Source organism: Neolamprologus brichardi, chromosome 9 (genome assembly GCF_056152115.1).
Source record: "Neolamprologus brichardi isolate AB-2024 chromosome 9, ASM5615211v1, whole genome shotgun sequence".
NCBI classification, from domain to species: domain Eukaryota; kingdom Metazoa; phylum Chordata; class Actinopteri; order Cichliformes; family Cichlidae; genus Neolamprologus; species Neolamprologus brichardi.
The window spans coordinates 17,504,891-17,510,375 of NC_142112.1; the positions used below are offsets into that span (position 1 = coordinate 17,504,891).

Below are 5,485 nucleotides of genomic sequence, written 5' to 3' on the forward strand. Positions count from 1 at the left end.
AAACATCTCTGCAGACGCCTCACATCCCAGAAATAAACCGTTCAAACTACAGTCTTCAGGCAGGCGCTACAGACTGCTGTTTACAAAAAGCACAGAGACAGTTTCCTCCCCCAGGCTGTCATTCTGATGAACACTGTGAAATGACCCACTCTTACATCATTCAGGTCATAACACATATGCATATATATTACATTAATACACATATTACACAACTCAGTTTGGCACCAATACTTTGTATAGACTTTGTGTAACTTGTTCCTTGTTTTTTGTTTGTGTGCATAAACTTGGCCAAATAATAATGAGTCTGATTCTGAATCTAATACTAATGTTAGGAAAACAGCTGAAACTGTAACGGAGTGGAAACTGACAGGACTGTCAAAGCATCATGCTGAAGCAGTCTTACATAAGTGTAGGGTTAGATCAATGTTCATGGATAAAATGCTTAACCTTAGAGTGAAGCAGGTCCTATTAAAAAAAAATTTCAGTCCAGTTGAGGAGTGGGATGAACTTGTCCTCAGAGGAAATGTCTCCATTCCTGCAACACCATCTCTACTCAACTGTTTAACATCACTGCAGTGAATTCAGTAATATTTTCAGGTGGAGTTTTTCCTCCTGCAGAAACTTTAGTTGATGTGTTGTGATGTGACTCTGCTCATCTCACAGCTTTCAGTCTCTGGATTGTTGGAACGTCTTGATCTGAACCAGCTGAAGGAAAAACAAAAATATAAGAAAAAATGAATTATTTTATTTTACAACAGATGAGTTTGTTTGTGGCTTCACGTGAGTGTATCACAGAAACATTTGTCTCACCAAACAAAAACCATCAGTGTGATCACGAGCATTATGATTCCCACAGTCTTCACTATAGTGTAGACACCAACCAGGTTTCCACCTGTAATGCAACAAGATTTGAGATTGATTAACACAGTATGTGAGAGAATGAACATTTAAGAGTAAATAAGACCATTTAAGGGAAAAACAAGTTTTTAAGTCTAACACATGAAAAACCACACATTTTAGGATGAAATAAAATTTTTGAACTTCATAAAACAAATTCAGTCTCAGATAAAATACATTTCTGTTTCTACTTTCTTCTGAGATATATCACAAAAAAATGGAATAATCAAAAAAATAAATTAAAAAACAAAGAAGAAAATGCTGCAGATGTGCCACCACCTGATAGTTCAATTCCACTATCAGGTGAGGCCCTTTCTGTGTAGTGTTTGCATATTCTCCCTGTGTTTGCGTGGGTTCTCTCCCCAGATACTTCCGGCTTCCTCCCACATTCCAAAGACATGCAGTTAGTGGGGTCAGGTTAATTGACAACTATTTATTGCCCATAGCTGTGAATTTGAGTGTGTGAATGGTTGTCTGTCTCTATGTTAGCCCTACAACAGACTGGTGACCTTTCCAGGGTGTACCCTGCCTCTCGCCCTAAGACAGCTGAAATAGGCTCCAGGTCCCCGCTACCCTGAAAAGGATAAGCGGAGAATTGAAACGAAAAGAAAATAAATCTGCTGAGTAACCTTACCTTCAGTCACATGAATCACTCCTGATGTCTGATTACCCAGATCATTAGTGGCCACACAGTAATAAACTCCTCCATCTGTTACATTGAAGCTGTAAATCTCTCCTTCAGATACTTTCACAGCTCCATCTCTGCTCTTCTTGAACCAGGTGAAGCTGCTGACTGGAGGTTTGGCTCTGCTGGAGCAGGTCAGCTTCACCCAGCTGCCTGCTGACACCAAACCTGATGGACTGATGGATGCTGAGGTGTCTTTAGGAGCATCTGGAGAAACAAACAAACAAAGACATATCACACAAATCATGTTGTCCTATAGGATCCGGTTCAACAACAAACTCTGATTGTCTTACATGAAACACTGAGAGTCTCTTCTGTCTCTGCTGTCTTGGTGTCTTTTCCTTGGTTCACTGGATATCTGGCAGAGCAGCTGATCTTCTTTCCATCATGTGTGTCTGACAGAGTGATGTTCTGCTGGATTTTAGTTGTAAAGCTTCCATCTGTGTTTTCCTCTATTTTGTTGTGAGAGTCTTGTTGGAGATTCCAGGTGAGTTGAGGAGGGGAGTGTGGACAGGGAGTGAGAGCTGAGCAGGTTATAGTGACAGACTCCTTCTCCTTCAGATCACTTGGGATTGTAATATCGGGCCTCCAAGGAGAATCTGTGGTTTTACATAAAATCACACTGCTCTTTGTACCACTGATTAAAATCTGCAAACCTAATGCTTTCAAAACCTCTTCTAAATTCATACTATGTGTGTATATATGGAATTATTTATTCTGTTATTTATTTAAACTCTGCACTTAACACACACTAATCCAGTATACGGCATTGCACTGCACACTACACTTTGCACTGTTATTAAAAACCACTCTGTCACATGTTTGATGTTTAAAACAAATTAGCAGTTGGGGAATCTCTAAACACACTGTAAAAATCCTAAAATCATTATTGAATGACAGTGATCTGCATGGCCTCAGGTCAAACTGCACTGAACGCAGACAAGTCCATTCCTGCTTCGTCTAGCTGAAATTACTTTACATGAAGTGAGACGGAGATTAAAACTGGCTTCAACTGATCAAACCTGTTTTCGAAAATAGTCAAAAATGCATCCGTCTGTTTTTCTATGTTTGATGAAAGAGTCCAGGTGTCAAACTGGTCTGTCTGCACTGAGGAAATTACAGACACTATAAATGATTTGAAAATTGTTGCATTCTGATTTTTACATTTTACAGCCTGACTTTTTTTGGACAGAGTTGTATGCCACACATGAATAAACTTTAAGTCAGGACAATCACTGACCATATATTGCTTTTTTTTTTTTTTTTAGCTTCAACAGATATTTTAGACAAAGAATAGAGAGCAACTACCTGAATGTGGGTTACTGTTATTTTATTATTAAACATTACATTTTTTTTAAAAAATTACTCACCTCTGACTGTTATTTGAAGAGGATCACAAGAAGCTGTTGACTTGAATGGTTCATTTTTTGCACTGTATTTTGTTCACTCAAATTTCTCCTCAAAATGCAACACTTGCACTTGCAAATTTTTACGTGCGCTCAATTTTTTTTTTACGTGCACTTAGAATAGTGGCACAAGAATAACGCCATAAGATTTTACTTCCTCATGAGACTTACAGACACTTTAGTTGTTAGATTATAAGCTCTGCTTATCTTTCTGCCTCTGGTTTGTTGGGACGTCTTGATCTAAACCAGCTGAAAGAAAAAGGTGGAAACAAGTTAGGAAGCAGGAAAGCTTCTCATTTGATTTTGGTTACATTATGATTTAAGTTATAACTCATGAAAATACATTTGAAATTACATGCTGGTATGTAACTGCCTCACCGCTCAAAGATGACCGGTATTATGATTCGCACAGTCTTCATTACAGTGTGGCAAGTGGGATGAAGGGTCCACAGGTGTGATTTGAGAGCCAACTTTATTCACACAGTGCGACTACAGCTCTTAGCTGCAGGCCACACATACTCCTTGCCACCACACACACACACACCAACAACCCTGAATCCCTGTGTCTTTAACTCGGTGGGCGTGATTGCGGATGCCATCCAGGTGCGTCCGCATGCCACCGCGCCCCACCAAAACAGCCTTTTTCCCCCAGTGTTCATCACCTGGAACGTGACAGCACGGTCAACTCCTTGATGGAAAATAACTCCTCACAACAAACAGCATAAGGACAGTGATCTTCATGGCCTCAGGTCAAACTGCACTGAACACAAACAGTTCTGTCAAAAGAATTGCTGCATAAACTCAGGAACATTTCTGAAAGCCATCAGTAGAGCTGGATGCAGACATGGAAGTTAAAAATCTAAAAACAGAGATTAAAACTGGCTTTAAATTAGACTGTGTTCTGTACAGACCTGTCACACACTGAAACTGTTTTTTCAAAATGTCATGAAACAATAAAAATATGACACATACTGACTGTTTTCTGGAAGGTTAAGAACAGTACAGTTGTACAGTTAAGAAATAAAATTTAAATTGGGAAAATCGCTGTGACTGTATTACTTTTAGCTTCAACAGATGTTGTAAACATGAATAGAGAGCAACTATTTGAATGTGGGTTATTGTCATTTTGTTATTAATCATTAAAAGTTTTAAAAATAACTCCCCTCTGACTGTTATTGGAAGAGAATCAGAAGAAGCTGTTGTAGCCAAAGATTAGAGATCAACTGTCTGAATGTGAATTATTGTCATTTTGTTATAAACGTATTCAAAATAACTCACCTCTGACTGTTATTTGAAAAGAATTGCAATGAGCTGTTGCCTTGAATGGTTCTCTCTCTACTCTAAAGAAGTATGCGTCTGTGTATTTTGTGGTTAAATTAGTAAACACAGTGGTGCAGTCTCTCTGACTCAGGTTCCCAGTAATACTCATTGGATAGATGCTAACTGCTCCACTACTGTTGCAGATCACATTGTTTGGATAAATGCCAAATCTATCATCATTTTAAATCCACACTCCAAAGGTTTTTCTTGTGCTGATAAATTTCTGTTCTTCCTTGGGTCTAAAGCTGCATGGGATTTGCAAACAAGATCCACTCAGTGCTTCCAGCTTCTTTGGTGCAGTTATGAAGAGGTCTGCTCCATCAGGACAACCAGCCAAAGCACCTGTAAATACAGTGTCATGATTAGTAAACTGTTGACTCTATCTTCACTGACCTTTCAGATTTTGTTTGTCAGTAATTTTCAGATTGTAAAATGATTCCATGTCTGTGAATGAGTGAACAAACAGCTCACCTGGAATAAAGAGGACAATCAGCAACATGCCCACTGTCACCATGTTCACACACAGGAACTTGTTGAAACCCTGAATTAAAAACACACAATTGGATATTTGATCATTTGAATTATGGATTTTGAAGACATTATTCATTATGGTTTAAAACATTCTGATTCAGTAAAACGGACTAGATTTTGTAGTCCCTGTTAATGCTTTGCGTTAAATGGCGAGAATCTTGAGGGATGGCTGTTATGAGGAAAAACAGCCCAGAAACTTTACCAGCAGCACACATTTTTGTGTGCCTCAACTTTTGGTCTTTTACCCAGGCTAATCTGCCATTTTTTATATATATTTTTTTTGGGGGGGGGGAATAAGAGATCTGATCTAGATTATCATATTAAGATTTGGGACACATCGTCAGTAGTGGACAGTGTTGGGAAGGTTACTTTTAAAATGTATTCCATTACAGAATACAGAATACATGCCCCAAAATGTATTCTATAACGTATTTCGTTACATTACTCAATGAGAGTAACGTATTCTGAATACTTTGAATTACTTAATATATTATCATGCTGTTTACAACTACGTGAATGTACTATTGCTGTGATTTATTACTGTTACTGAAGGTCGGCGGCTCCAAACCGTAGTAAAGGGACCTCTGGCTAATACGTAGGGTTCATGTCGGTCTGGTAGCCGAAAACTAGCTTTACTTTTTTGTCT

At 38.5% G+C, this 5,485-nt stretch overlaps 1 pseudogene; it reads right to left on the reverse strand.

Moving 5' to 3' along the window:
• Positions 1 to 206: 206 nt before the first annotated feature.
• LOC148101396 (myelin-associated glycoprotein-like) lies at positions 207 to 4,822 on the reverse strand (annotated as a pseudogene).
• Between the last annotated feature and the right edge of the window lie 663 nt (positions 4,823 to 5,485).